Genomic DNA, 17,039 nt, shown 5'->3' with positions numbered 1-17,039 from the left:
TAAATTTATAATAATACATAACTTCAATCCGGCAAAAAAGTGTTTTCTTTACAATGATATTAATTAAGTCCTATCGTAATATATACAGTATTGTTTAATAGTTCAAATGCAAATATTGCTATATGTTTCTATGAACGTATGTTTTATAAGCCCAGTAGACAATGTAATTTCAATATGTGGCTTCAGTTTCTCTTACTATTTTCTTTATAATATGTTATGTATTACTCAAATTATATAAGTAAATTTTCTCTCCGACACTGAATAAATACATAATGAAACTATCTGTAGTAACTTGTATAATATTTAGACATACCTTAGATAATATAGAAATGATAACAGTTGCGCAACCATTGACTTACTTATAAATTTTCTTGAATATATCTAACTGTGATATGCGAATCTGCAATAACATATCTGCCCTGCGATTCTGTAACTCACTTTTCGAACTCACACAGCGGTTTTCGCATCGGCGGTCGCTCTCAAATCAGTCGTGAAGCAGTCATTTTATGATTTGGCATTCTGAAAAGGTGGGAGCTTGTAGTTTATTGTTTATCAGAATGACAAATCATAAAATGACTGCTTCACGACTGATTTGAGAGAGACCGCCGATGCGAAAACCGTTGTGTGAGTTACAGAAACGCAAGGCTGTATCGTTATGATAATTATGCAACTAACCTACTAAATTAATGTTCAACAAATAAAAGGCTGATTTATAGCAATTAAGCTTAGCTTTTTTTAAGTTAGTACTAGTTTTTTGTAAGTTCGCTATTTTTGCATAGGGTTTTCAGACCTTTACAATATAGCGTCATGATTTCTAGTCATGTGTGTTTTACTTCACTGAGTTGAAGAACTATTATAGTCAAACTCTGCCCCACATGGGGACATAGGACTATTAGTCTAGTCACCGTAAGACCATGCTCCACATGACATATTGAAACAATATATTAGAATATTAAATAACTATACCACTTATAAAATAAATATTCTGTGTCGGTGGAAAGACGCGATGGAGAAGGACCTACGCGAGCTTCAAGTGGAAGTCAAGGCTCACTTTGGGTTGGCGCATCAGCACAGTATGTAAAGTTTACATTGTTGAATATATTTCAATCGGTAAACTCTTTATCAAACATAAAATATTATAAAAACTAAATCAGTACCGTATTAAGTAAACTACTTATTCATCTTTCTTCATCGTGTGTTAACTACAATTTGACAGAAAGAGACGAAAATACTTGATTGCAGTACTTTACTCTTTGTACTCCGCACCTCATTTAGCGGTATATTTATTTTAGATGAAGTGTTATCAGTGATAAGGAGGTTATTTAGTCTTTATATTTGAATTGCTATCAGTACACAATATTATCTCGTAATATAGAGTTATTGATTAATAACAGGTACTGGGTAAATTAATTATAAAAAATATATTACTAAATAGATGGTTTTAGTTCTCTTTCTTAGCTGCGTCGGGGATTGTGATTTAGGGTGCGTACAGACTATGTAACATATTATATAACTTGTGTTTTATAACACGTCCACATTATGTAACCTTGTTATTCAACATTATAACATAAAACAATAGTATACACATTAGAATAACAATGCAAAATAACAATGTTATATAACCATTTTAAATAACAAAAGAAAAACAAAAAAACATAGATGCTGGGTTCGTCCTAGCATACATATCAATAACATGTTATTATAACATTCAGTGTCCACATTATCTGAAACATGTTGAATAGCAATGTTGTATAACATGTTATGTTATATAGTCTGTACGCACCTTTACGATTGCTTCAAATGCCTTGCCTTTGTCTGCCAAAAAAACTGCCTCCAAAATTAGCTTAGAAAATAAAGTTTTGTATTTTGCGAGAACCCCAAGGTCCTTACTGAACTCACAACCCGGTGGCAAGAGAAAACCCGGTAGACCGAGGCTGCGTTGGTGGGATGGAGTTGTCAAGGACCTCGAAACAATAGGGATTCTCAATTGGAAGCGGGAAGCTGGATATATTGCGATGGCGAAGTGTACTTGAGGAGGCTAAGGCCCACAAGGGGCTGTATAGCCATTGATGATGACGATGATATGTATTTCGCGATTCAATTAAAGTATATTATGTAATGTTTACAATTTTTTTATATTTAGTTTTCTTCAACAATATTAACTAGGTTTCAGGAAACTCCGACGACTCAATATGATAATACTCATTAGACCTGGGAACTGTGCAATATTTTCTTAAATACATCTCCGTGTTGAGTTTGATCCATCTGAAAGAAACAATTATTACCATTGAATTGACGGAAAATGGTAGTCATAAGATTTAGCATTAATTGGCTAGCTATTGAAAGTAACAATGATCTCTTTAGATTACCTAAATAGGTATAATTCTAGATAGGTTAAAAAAGCAAATCACTATCACACTTCGTTACATTATAATATATATTATGTAATATTTTGTTAGTAATTTTAGATAAAGTTCCGAATGGTAATCACCAGTCTTGGTGGTCTTATAATTTCATTGTACCCGTATTATGACAACTTTTATAGCAATTTTTACCTGAAACTTAGGGTCTGTTTCACAATGTCCGGATAAGTTCCAAATTAGCTATTTATTACTTATTGATAGGATAAACACTATTGTTTCGTTACGTTTCACGACTGTCATATAGCGCTATCTGTCACATAAAGTCCATCATAAGTTATGAGTCCGATGAAGTGTCAAATAGCACAATTTATCTTCCTAATAATTTATGTGTTGCATAGCTATTTGGTACTTTATCCATACATTGTGAAACAGACCCTTACTTTCACGTGACATAGCAACGTGGTTCGACATCGACCCTAATTCTTTATTACTATTTATCGATAGGAACTATAGGCTTTAAAGGTTCTCCTGGGAGCACAGGGACGTGTCTATTGAAGATTTGTTAGGTTAGTTGATAATATTAAGAAAAGATAGCCTTCTTCTATACTATGTTATGCTATATACCCTAACCACGCTCTGTAGAAGATACAGAAACTATAAATTTGTGTATTTAATTAATCATATTCAAGTACGAACATTGAAATCTGAAAACATAACTGAAAATATTTTATTTATTAATCTACATTCGTATAATTTGTATTTACAATTTTCTTAACCCACAAAGTACCTAATCATAAAAATAATTAAAAAGAAAATTTAAACAAATTTAAAAAGTTTGGTACCTGTGGCAGTGTACCTTTAAAATTGAAAGTGTAAAATAAAATTAATTAAAATTATGTTAATTTTAATACTTTATTTCATTGAGTAACCTTCAAATAAATTAGAGAAGTTTTCGTAAGATGCTAGATACAAAGTGTACATAATGTCACGTGGTTGTCAAATGCAAATTAATACCGTTGGTAAATAAGAGAAATAAATATCTTATCTTCATTTACATGCATGATAAAAATATATTATTTGTGAAGACTGGTTTCACAGTTTACAGTAATTACTCCAATTTTAACTGTTTTTGGCATTTTCAAATACATATTCTGATTTGAGACTAAATACAATAAAACAAATGAAAACCGTTCATTTTTCCATATGAATGACTTCCTAATAGATATATCTATGCTCAATGAACAATATTGATTTAATAGTTCGCTATTAAAAATGGGAAGTGGTGGTGAAAATTAATATGGTAATTTGAATGAAAAAATAAAATAAAAATGGAGTGGTTAAAAATAGTTTGCGATTTATTCTCAGAACTTCCGAATATTTACTAAATTCATAACAATCACAATCCAAGATGTATGTATTAATTTGCTTATATTTTTCATAGAGCCTTACCTATGGAAATAAGATACATTAGTTAGAATAGCAAAGTGCGGCGATTCATTGCTATTGCCTCCAGCTGATAGGATCCCTACTAAAGTTCTATTGTATATTGCACTTCCACCATTATCGCTCAGCTTTCGTTGCTGAATGGAAAATAAGAGAACTGGTTAGTATTGAGAATATGGCAATATTAGGAAGAGAAAAATACATTGCTTAAAAAAATAACCGAGGTTAAAAAGTTCCAATGTTTTTTGTTTGAGTTGTATATTAAAAAGCAGTGTTGGTCTAGAGGCTTCAGCGTGCGAGTCTCATCTCTGAGTTCGTAGGTTTAAACCCCGGCTGTGCAACAATCGACTTTCTGTCTATGTTCTTATTAAACAGTCGTCCTATGGTGCAAGCTGGTTTCCTCACGATGTACAAGGAGTACCCGCATGCACCTTGGCCTTAGACCCAATAAATCGACAACGGCTGGCTACATAAGAATGATCACCTACTTGCGTATTAGAAAAGACTAATGATCGAGAAACAGAAATCGGTTTACCAAACCTAAAAGATTATAGCTCCACTAGTTTTTCAGTTGTATAGGTACTTAGGTACTACGATATCGCTACTAAATTCTACGAATGCTTATCTTGACATTATTGGCTATGTTTGACTTAATATAATCCTACATATAAAGGTTTAGTAATATGTATAAGATTATGATAGATAAAAGTCCCGTGATTTATTGCCACTTGAAATAATTCGATAGTAGCCCAGTCGCTATATAATAAAAATCTTACAGTATTATATCACTTATTTGTATCTACACGTAACGAACACAAAATTTATCAAGAGGAGTTTCATATAGTAGATGAGGGATTATTACTAGAACAGGCAAATGGGCAGGAGGTTCATGTAATGTTAGGTGATGCTGCCGCCCATGGACACTCTCAGTGCCAGATGGGTCACGAGTGCGTTTCCAGCCTTTTAAGTATTGGTACGCTCTTTTCTTGAACCTTAGTCAAATTGGTAGGTATTAATGTAAATTACAGCTTTCATAAAATATGTAGATTATATATACACATTAGTTATTAAGTCTAAAATATCCCATATATTGCTATTTTTTACTATTTTTAACATTTAATACAAATAATTTGTACCTTGAGGCGTGTAGGTTGTGTAAGTGAGCATGTGTGGTGTTGTCTTAAAAATCAATTCAATTTGCTTATATCTAATTTTTTTAAGCTTCTTTCTTTAGACAGACGGCATGCAGCGTATTCGGTTTCAACAACAATTTTCGTTGGGATTTCTACCATTGAATCAACTACGTAGTACGTACCATAAAAAACCAATTTGTTCCCTTTACACTTGACATTAAATGCAAAATTTGTGCATTACAAATTGTTAATTTGAATTGAATTGTTGACGCTTGTTTTTATAACGACTTGCACGGAACGGATAGGAATTATTTACACAATATGATAAACTTACAAGATTAAATCTTACGCAAAAATTTGATGAAGTCATGAGTTGCCCATAACGAGATACACACACCGTTTTATCAAGTACAAGCATATCGGAACACAGGGGCATGTTTTGGTACTTCACTGCTTTTTCCTGGAACCAATTAATATAATATTACCATAATTATAATAATGTAGACCTATAATTATAGTCTATAAGTAAATTAAGGCCGATTTACATTATCTTAGTGTTTAGGAGAGTGCTTTAGTACAACTTGAAAGGCAAGTTCTTTAGCGTAGCGTTTACTAAAGCAAGTAGCGTTTACATGTTTCAACTAAAGTACTATCCTAAAGCACTCTCCTAAACACTAAGATAATGTAAATCGGCCTTTATATAAAGTCGGAGCACCATTAGTCTAGTGGTGACAAACATATTATTCAACTCCGAGCATGTCCAAAGACAACAATTAGATTTTCTTGGCTCGTACAATGATGAAAACTGCGTCAAAAAAGGTTGTAGCACACATTCGGTAGAATTCACATTCAGCCCATGATTATCTAATCATGTGCTGAATGTGCTACTGCATTATTTGACCGTAATTCTCGCCTTTTGTGTGGTAGCTTACCCCGGTTTTTCGTTGGTACTTAAATTCTCTTTTATCATCTCGATTAAAAAAAATCGTAATTTTATAAAGATTATTTGTTTTCTTCTGAATTATTTGTATTCTTTTATTTCTGACAAATCAATTTAAAAACTACTGTATTAAAATACTTCATTATTTCTTAGTAATATAACCTATATTTATTTCCAAAATATAAACAAAACCCTCCAGTGGTGTGAAGCCAGGACAGGTAGTTAATGTAATTTTATTTGTACTTTTATTAATGTACAGACATTTATGTTTATTTAACAATCAGCGCCTCCTAGCGATCAACGTTAATAATATAACTACAATGACCGTGTACACCGTTGTTCAGACATTGTAGTTGATACAATATCTAATGGAGGGCGCTGAAATAGAATTACAAGTCAAGAAGTGTAATGAAAATAATTTTACACTTCAAGGATAGATGGCAGTAATATCAATCGACATATTTTGGCTGCTTCGTCGGTACTAAAAGACAGTTTTTTCTGTACAAATGTTTTGCCCAAAAGATGACAGTAAAATCATTAACTAAAAACATATATATTATGTAGTTTGTGTTGCAAGTTTATTTTTTGGTGGGTTTAAGTTAAATGAGCTTGTTAATTTAAATATGTTTAGATTTATTATGTTAACAGTTTAAATAAGTTAATTTGTAAAGATTACTTTTTGCTCTATTTGAAATAAAATGATATCATTACATTCATTAATTGTCAGATATAACATGAGTTTGACAAAGTATTACGATTAAGGTAACGCATTCATAAAATATATGGTGATATAAATTTTTCATACATGCCTTTAGCAGAATACAATTTGTCAAACTCATAGGACAAACTACTTAATGTTACATACCGGACCACCCCATCCGTAGACATGTAGAAGCGTGTTAACACGAAGAGCAACGTCAGGCTGTATTAAAACAACCTTTTCAATATCTCCGTCATCAAAATCGACATTTTCCTGAAAGAAATTTAACTTAAACATATAAGGGGTAATTAAAATAATGATAATATTATATGGTTCGAAAGCTGAAGGCATCCCGAGACGTAAATAATAAAAAAGCGTAACTAGGATTGTTTTCTGTGACTATTATTAAAATTAATTACGATGTTGTATTTGGCTATAAATGAATGTTATTTTTTCATTTTTTTGTCTTCATTAACGTTTAGTGTATAATTTCTTATTTGATTCAACTATCCTATACTCCATGGAATTAGTTATTTATTATACGATATTTGCTAGCGTAAAAAGCTTTAGAGCGATATTTTCCATACTATAATTTATCACAACCTTTAGAACCATTATTGCAATATCATTATCAACTTTGCTGTGATGTTGAAAATATTCGTGTGTTTTGTATTCCACGACAGATATTACTTGTCTGGAAAGAAAGAGGTATTTTTATTTATAATATATATATATATTTTTTAAATTATAAAGTTTACAAAAAATTGTGCGACTTTACAGGAATCTAGCCTATACGATAATTATGGCTAATAAGTAATACTATGTTGACTTACTTCTAATAAATAGGTTATACTAAGGTAATGTTCATTATCAGTCTTAGTGTTCTATAATGATTAGACACTATGTTCTTGAGTCCGAGATGCACTTATATTCTCTACACTTAAAATATTTAAACATTAATTTTATCGTAGGCACGTACTGTAATTCTAATTAAGTGATTTACACTATTCCTGGACTGTTTATGTGGCAGGTCGCTCCTAAGGGCGCCATTACTGAAGAGCAAGAAAGTAACATTCAATGCATTACAGATGACCGCCCCCACCTATTTCATTAAAATATTTTCCAGAGATTTTAAACTGAGTGTTTTAATGCACATATGCCCACCTAAGTCTTTTGGAACCAACTTGACTTAGAAACCTTCAGCAACGAGCATACCTCTCTTAAAAGGCCAGCGACGCAGTCACGAGCCTTCTGGTTAAGTGTCCAGGGGCAGCGATGTCACTTAACATCAAGTGAGACTCCTGCCCTTTTCCTAAAAACGAAAAAGAGAAAATTACGTTTTAGAAAGAAATCTGGCCCTAATTAATATTGGTAATTGCAGAGGTACTATGACTGAAGAGGAGCAGATGAGGAGGTGACATGACAAGACTGACGCCAATTCACCTCTACCAAGGTCATACAAGGAAGGCGAAATAAGTATACCTAACAAAAGATTTTTCCAACTGTGCCCTTCAATATGGCTAAAGGGAAAAATTAATAACACACGAAAAACTTTCCCAGTATTTATTGGATGAGGGTGAAGTTTGAACAGGTAGTTAAGGAGAGGGCTCGAATGGAAATAATACTTTTTTTTTTCTATACATACTTATTAAATATTAAGTGTTTATGACTCTGGCCGATCTGATTAGAAACAGCTGTTATTGAACCAGAATGTTGACATTTAAGAAAGGAAAGGATTAAAATGAAAACTATTTAGGGATAACTTTAGGCGATCTTTCAGGAAACTATATCAGTAAACTTTTTTTATTTATTATAATTTGTGGTATTATCTGTGTAGGTATTATCATGTGGTTCTATCGCATTAGTAATAAATGTAAAGATATAATAATTACGTGGGTAATAAATAAATAATTACAAAATTGGACATGTATCTTAGTTACTCTTTAAGATAACATAATTGAAATTAACCAAATTATTTAAATACATCAATACCGTATATTGCAATAGTTTTGTTAACGCATATCAAACGTGTGTGGTTTTATGTAGGATAAAAGGTCATTATTTCCTAGGTTTAATCATAACTTCTCAATTACGGTCTTTTAATTCGCATTAGTTCTCTAGAAGTTCGAAACAGGTTGTTAATTTATAGGCAAAACGTTGATCTGCTTTATGTGGAATTAGAAACGATTATTGTTGTGTGAACCCGAGAGATGTGTAATATGTAATATGTGTGTAAGAACAGAACAGAACACACAAATTCACCTTTGAAATGAAAAAAAATTATTATGAAAAGGGTTAAAGAAACCATAACCATATTTATAGCTTTTCTTTAACTAGAAACATTCAAGGTGATTTACAATTTAATCACGCTAAATACGTCTACACGTTATATTTGAAAACTTTACTTAAATGTTCAAGAAATAAAAACTACGGCATAAATATATGTAGGAAATCTTAGGTTTGTTAATAAAAATATATTATTTTAATTTATTATCTTTAAATTGTTGTTTTGCGAATTGATTGCCTGTATTGACTTGCGAGCTTGACTTTTGGAATTACCTGCAACTAAAGCTACAAAAGAGGAAGACCAAGCAAGAGATGGGCAGACGATATAAGGATAATAGGAGGCACAACTTGGACAAGAAGAGCTAATAACAGAAAAGAATGGAAACAGCTGGAAGAGGCCTACGTGTCACAGGACACGCTGACTACCCAAAACGGGTCAAGTGATGTATTAGATTAAGTTTTATTTATGTGTTAGAATTAAGTGTTTTTTTATGTAACTTAAATAATTGTTATTACATTGTACTGGGTGTCAGCAATAAAGGCTAATGAATGAAAAGCTACAATATACCAATAGCAGTCATACCCAGTAGCAGTTATCGATTCGGCGCCAAATTTGACAGCTATCGCCTCCCCATTATAATGAATAAAGCAGCTAGCGGCAGTGACAACGATTTTACTAGCTGTCAGGCTTCCAGAGCAATACCAGGTGCCATAGACTATAAGTACGTGGTGCGGTATTTCAGTGGCATTGGCTAGCAGATCACGTTCGAGGTTGGAATAGGAATATGGAATATGCCCCGAGTCTGGCAAGTAGCGATACGACGAAACTTGACGTATTATGAATAAGAAATACAGTATCCTGCAAGCAAACTTGGATTAAATTGAAAATGTTGGAGTTTTCATGAGGCGGTACATTTTGTGATATTATTTTTTGAGATATTCTGTAATGGCAAACTTAAAATGGTGTTTGTGTAGGAACTTTGATTAACTCTATTTTAAATATTAGTACTGTTAAAGTTTTAAAGCTTAACACGTGATTTCTACTATGAATAAGCACACTTGTTTGACATTTGAACAATTACGTCAAGTGATTGGTTGACCATAAATTATTATTTTAAAGTTAACAAATCCTGATATTAAATATTACAAAGACATCATTGGACATTAACATATATTATCAAATTACAGACAATTTTTTTTGAATTGCTTATTTGCCAAGTATTTTTTTTTATATAACAGAGGGAATCCGGTCTGGAAGCTCACCTTATGTCAAGTGATACCACTGCCCATGGACAATCCAGAATCCTTGCAAGTGCGTAGCCTTTTAAAAGTGGATACGGATATTAATTTAGTCATCATTATTAAAAATGCAGCTATTTTTATACTTTAAGCTTTCTTCCAATAATCAATCGAGGTAGCAAGCATGCATATGCAATTCCGACACTACTTGACAATAGAAAGCGTAGCTCTCAATTAGATCGCTTTTTCAAAGTTCAAAGTGAATTTCCAGGCACAGAGAATAATCCTTTTCAAATTTTTGTTCGGAACATAGATCTCGTTCGGATAGGCTTCCTATTCAAGATCGGAACTAATCTGATATACCTAACTACATATAGACGCTATTATGAATGGTGAATGAGCACAATCGCTGCGCAAAATGGTAGGTTATACTTCACATACATTAAAGCTGTATACTTGTCTTGTCTATGTACTTCAGTACATTACATGTAGAATATATAATAATGGCAATGGCTTATCATCAGACCTACGTGGTAGTCTTGCAAATGTTCGAGATTGAGACTTATTTATTTACAAAAGCGTGCCAACGCTCGGCACACTGAAAAACAAAGAAAAAAAGGGTGCGTGTACTTATGTACACGCGTAAGAAGTTATACTTCTTTGGCATTATTAAAAATAGTTTTTGATTAAATACAAATAATTAATTACAATTAAATAATCAAAGACTGGAAAAGGAGTCATTATAGTCAATAAAGTTCAGTTTACATTTGAAATTTAAATAAATAAATATTTATTATTATTCTCTTACATTAAGTGTAACATAAATTCTATTATTATTCGAATGTTGTTTTTAAATTATGTCCCATGCCGTAGCATCTTCCGTGGGCAACTTCATTCTGTTAATTTTGTGTAACGGTGCGCGCGCATCGTAAAATTTCACTCTCATCAATTTTTCATCACGCGCCTAAAGAAGTATAACTTCAAAAAATTACAAGACTGAATGTAACCACCACTTTAGGCAAACAAAAAAAAACACAAAGAGAAAGAATACAATAGCCATTACATGATTTAGTTATATCACACCCGTGGGACTTTCACGCACGCTTAAACGAAACATTTTTGTCTAATAGAGTTTTATATTTAATAAAGCAAGCTGGCTATTTAGTAGTTACATACGAAAACATTATGCCGTATAATCAGTGACCCGCGTATATATTGTTTAAATAATAATCAAATAACCATCTTTATAGAGTTCTTATCTAAGTTGAAGCGAATTTGCGCTTAATAGAGTTGCAAGCGGTGGCCGGAGTAAAGTACCGTCTCGCTTTGACGAAGATACCAAGCTTTGTAAAGCCTTCTTCCAAATTACCGCGAATCCGAACGTCATTCGATAAGTGGTATGTGTCCGTGCGTGGTATGAAATATTACGGACAATAGCACATGTTCACATTTGTTGAGATCGGCCGTCTATCAAACATTGTTAATTTTTGGTTCTAAACATGCTGGTTTCGTCATGATGTTTTTTTTCATCGCACAAGCAGGTTTTAGTGACGCACATATAATTAAACCTAGTGCACGGAATTCTGTCCATTCTAATACATAGGTGTTGCACACTACAAATAGTTAGGATTAATAAAAATAAATGAGAGATTTCTATAGCCGATAACTAACAACGGAATTGACTTACAAAAACATCCTCAAAGTATGAATTCTAATGGCATTAATTCAATTTCTCGTCGGGTAATAGCGACTCAAGTGCCGCTTGTTAGCGACGGCCGCTCGAGTGCTGTAAGCAAAACACAACTCCATAAAATCAATCATGTTATTTACATCATAAAATTTTTATTCCTTACCTAAGGTATTATGGTTTTTATATGTGTATTTGTAATAGTGTGAACAGTAAAATATGTTTTTGATAATTTTAGGAAATAATGAAATACTTTGTTTTTGTTTCTCTACAAAACAACATACAATTCAATATGTCGTCCCCGTAGAACGAAAAGTCATTAAGTCCAAAAAACCTGTTTCGAAATAATGAGGATTAAAGTTTTGATATATATATATATAAATTGCCATAACTTTAGCATATCATAACATATTTTTATGTTTTTAAGGAAATTAAATTAAGTTAAAACTATGCTAGCTACCTAAAGTGTTGAGTATTACTGAGAAAACTTTAATAAATTTCTATGTCCGACGTAGTTATGTATTAGATAATATTCGCCCCTAGTTAGTGATTTTTTCTCAGATCTAAATTATTTTTATGATAAATAACTTGAGTTCGGTAATTTACGACTAACTGGTTGATATACAAAATATGCATAATGAAAAAGGGACAATAATATCTATATTAATTGTATGCTACTGTAATAATATTTATAAGACTTCTTTTTCCATTTAACTTTCCTTACAACTCTGAAATTAGTTGCGGTCAAGGATTCTTACAAAAATAGGACGCCTTTGCACGTATGAGTCTGAAAAAACAAGACTAGATCCGAGTCGAGTAAAGCTAGATTTTCATTTAATACCCGTTAACAGACGTCTCTCTATTTGTATAATCTTAGGACTTCTCTTAAGGAATAAAGGTTATACAAAATACTATGTAACAAAATTCAAGCAACGAATGAATATATAAAGTATATTATTGACAACTTTTAAAAGAGTTATTTATTATCAGGATTTCCCTGTGACATTATTTCGATAGATAGCGGTTCCATATTCCTCGTACAAGTACCTAGCCTATGACTCGACAAAATCCTTCTAAAGCCTTATAAATCAATATTTTAGTTCAATGAGTGTTTTTGCTTGCAATTTCATGTGCGAGACCCTATCGGCGTATCCGGACAACTCAGGGAACTGGCCAAGTGAGCTACTATAATCGTCATGGATAGATTGAGGACTGAAATTAGGGCTAAAGTAAGAAATCAGCATGTACAGACATAAAGTATAAAAAGAAATACATTCTAAATGTTTTTGTAAATTCTCGTTTGTATGTTCCAACTTGTGCGGTGACACTAACATGACCTTCACGTGCAGCGCAAATTGTCAAGGAAATGCATACAATTTGAGAGTTATAATGCATGCACTGCTCTACTGGATTATTATTATTACATGTTTAAACCTGCTGCTAAAACCCCTTTTGACGAAAATGTATACAGACCGTAACAACTTGATGTATCTTCAGTCTCCTCACGTAGAGGAAAGTCTGATGAATAGAATTTCTATTTAATACTAAGGTTCAAAACGTCAGACACTATACGGGAGAACTTTAGTAACTTTCTTAATTAACGTTAGCTTTAAAGGAGATTATATACTTATCATGCTCTAGAAAATTTATATCTAATATATAAAATTCTCGTGTCGCGGTGTTTGTGGTTAAACTCCTCCGAAACGGCTCAACCGATTCTCATGAAATTTTGTGTGCATATTGGGTATGTCTGAGAATCGGACAACATCTATTTTTCATCCCTCTAAATGTTAAGGGTAGTCCTCCCCGAATTTTTTTTAAAATTTTAGATAAAAATATTATTCTTTATTTTTTTATGATACAGCATTAAAAAATACATACAAACCCTAATTTTAACCCCTCTACGATCAACCCCTATTTTTTATTATAAATGATAAACATAGCAAAATGACGTTTGCCGGGTCAGCTAGTTTATTTATATAAATACTAATAATAAAAATCACTTTATTTGACGCAAAAACATTACATTTCGTACTTACATTCTTACGGTTGTAAACATACAATAAGCGAGGAATCGTTGAGATACAATATTAATTTTGGTTAACCTTATACATAATAATATACTTCTATGAGCAGTTCTTTTGAAATGGTTTTGTCAATCTCGAATAAACTAAGGCATAAAACAAATTAAAAATACTTAATAATTTTATTGATTACAATCAAGTATACAGTATGTATTTACAATTAACCTACAAAGTAATTATTAATTATTAAAAATAAATCGTTAATAAGCGCCTGTGCACTAAAACCCCACGGCTCAAGAGTCTCTACTCCAAAGAGATCAAACTCGAAGTTGGAGGAAAGACTCTTATATTTTGTAAATTCAAAAAAAATCAGTAAATACCTATTTACATACATACCTATATAATTAATTATAATTAATGGGACAGAATTTACTACATAATACAAACTACTGAACACATAAGAAGTTTAACTAAACGGTTGGTTTTAGTTTTAAATTAAATAGGACCATTTCCTATGACAACTTGTTTAGTACATGGCCTGCGTGAGTGGGTTTCGCTAAGTTTAACAACTCTTCCGCAAGGAACCCGCAACCCCACTATTTTCCATTATATCTAGATTAAGCATGACATGAGATTATTTATTTATTAGTAATCTAACAGGTAACATACATATTAAAAAAAAACAATTAGACAATACACAAAGACAAAACAGATTACATAGATAAACATTATATCAAATGGAAAACATAAGTAACATTAATATACAGAAAGAAGAAAACTAAATTGTTACTGCTAAACAAAGTCAAAGTCGGAAAGACTTTGACTTCGATTGCCTCTTCAAATATTTCCTTACAACCTCTTTGGTGAGGTGGAAAATATCAACATCCTCATAACTAGTGTCATAATCAGGTACAATTGTGAGTAACTTGGTGGAGGGACCACCGTATGCGACTAGATTCTTAGAGAATTAAACAAATCTTTACTCCCATTAAGAATATCGTGCAAAAAAATAAGTCATGCTGACTCCGCCGACATTCTAATGATACGAAATTGAAATATTTGCAAGAATCTGCATAAATATCGAAACTGTTTAAAACTAAGAAATGTCACAAACTTTTTTTGTAAATTTTCGACAGATTTTATATAGTATGGAGATCAGGTAAAACTTGCATACCAAAACACAGTTCTGACATAAGCAAAAATGCCTTTACATTTTATGGAATTTATGTTTTTACACGATTTATGTTTTTATCTCTTTTTATCTTCTGTTGTAATCAGTGGGCACCAAGATGAACCGCACATGATTTATTCTCACAATTTCAGGTTTAATTCAATTTCAATTTCTAGGAATGGAATATGTTTTAATAGACGAAGGTGTAACCAAATACGACACATAGATTTATTTACGCCCCCGTATTGCGATCCTTTGCTTAACCTTGTTATGTAGGTATCGGAACTTTCAACCCCTTTTATAGATAATTCAATGATGTTATCTACTATTCGTTTTGCGTTTTAGTATGTCATAATATAGTAACGTGTAAATAATATAATATTATTTATATAAACATCCTTTTTAGCTTATTTGTACACTACTAAACAAAAAAGGTAAAACGCAGATCTACATCTAAAGGCTGTTTGCAATAGGCATATAAGCTATCTCTTCCAACGTCAGTATACGTTACAGTTAAATTGTTTAAAAATCAGTTGAGAATGAAAAAGTATTAAACGCTTAAATATATTATTATTTCGTCAGGTATAATTTTTTAATAAAACGCAATTTAACTGTAACGTAGTAACTTACATTTTTTTATAGATAAATTTCGTCTTCGGACGTCATAACTGAATGCAAAATTCCACCCGTTTCACCATGACTTCTGGTATTCTCAGACTGAGAACTTTTTAAGACACTTCTTACTGCGCCCCACCACTTTATGGAACCAGCGGCCAATCCAGGTATTTCCGAACCGTTATGAGTTGGGGGCTTTCAAAAAAAGAGCGTACCACTATAGGTAGTGCTCTTCTCTTCTTTTGGTAGGCCAAAGGCCGGAAACGGGATGCGATTGTCCATGGGCAGCGGTTAACTTTAAGTGACCCGTCTGCTCCTTTACCTCCAGTCCCATAAAGAAGTAATAATAATAATACGCATGCCGTTGTAGCTTTATATTGGATTTTCATCATTAAAGTTTCATTTTTATAAATTAAAAATCAACCTTCCATAAAAATTGTTTGCTAAAATTATTTCAACAATTAATGCACAAAAACGAGATCGGATTAATTAAAAAAGTTTCACTCAGGGGACACGACAACCTGATTAGGCTTGGACAATTTAAATTTTGCATAGGAGTTTATTAATTTATTAAAAAAGAACATGCATAGTCTGAAAACAAATAAAATTAAATGTCGGATGAGATGAGCAATGTTAGCCAAGTGGCTTCAGCGTGCGAGTCTCAGCCCTGAGGTCGTAGGTTCGATCACTGACTGTGCACCAATGGACTTTCTATGCGCGCAATCCAACATTCGCTCGAACGGTGAAGGAAAACATCGTGAGGAAACCGGCTTGCCTTAGACCAAAAAAAAGTCGACGGCGTGTGTTAGGCACAGGAGGCTGATCACCTATTAGTTGAAAAATGATCATGAAACAGATACAGAAATCTGAGGCCCAGAACTGAAAAGATTGTAGCGCCACTGATTTTAATTTTTTAAATGACAGATATTATATATTTATTGAATGGTGCTATTTTTCATCTACTGAAGCAAGTAGTAGAAATTGACCGCATCTTGACTCTTGCATATGTAAAAAGAAAGTTCTATGGCCTGTAAGTATTATTAAAACCCGTTGTATTTGTTGAGTCTATTTATTATAACAGGTGATGAAAGTTAATAAAAAATTTAGACCTGCAGTTTTAATACTCAAAGTTAATAGCATCTATGCATTTTCAAAAGGTTTTTCCTCCGCAGGATCATTACTCCTCTGCAGTACTTTAATTTGGTTCACCGTACTTCGAGTGTTTGAAGCAAAAGTTTTTAAACAAAAGCTACTGAAGTTTTTGCAGTTATATGGAATGAGATCGAGCTTTTGCTTCAATGTTATCTTTGGAATTGCACTCATTGTTCGATGAAAGTAAATAGTTTCTAAAAATACATGACATGAAACGCATATATGAATATTAAATGATAACGCGAAGTCCCAAGAACAAACGCTACATCAGAAAGTTTTCTGCGCG

The 17,039-nt window shown here is 32.4% G+C and overlaps 1 long non-coding RNA gene across 2 annotated transcripts; it reads right to left on the bottom strand.

Moving 5' to 3' along the window:
- Positions 1 to 1,872: 1,872 nt before the first annotated feature.
- LOC125056148 lies at positions 1,873 to 11,899 on the bottom strand. Of its 2 annotated transcripts, none has more exons than XR_007118011.1 (5): positions 11,792 to 11,899; positions 6,745 to 6,852; positions 5,274 to 5,399; positions 3,813 to 3,943; positions 1,873 to 2,265 (listed from the first exon to the last, which is right to left on the bottom strand). It is a non-coding gene; the product is annotated as an uncharacterized LOC125056148 (long non-coding RNA). The 2 variants fall into 2 exon arrangements; XR_007118010.1 differs by lacking the exon at positions 11,792 to 11,899 and adding an exon at positions 7,183 to 7,274.
- Positions 11,900 to 17,039: the final 5,140 nt, after the last annotated feature.

Source organism: Pieris napi, chromosome 14 (genome assembly GCF_905475465.1).
Source record: "Pieris napi chromosome 14, ilPieNapi1.2, whole genome shotgun sequence".
Classification (NCBI taxonomy): Eukaryota; Metazoa; Arthropoda; class Insecta; order Lepidoptera; family Pieridae; genus Pieris; species Pieris napi.
This window is presented reverse-complemented; position numbering and strand designations above follow the sequence as displayed.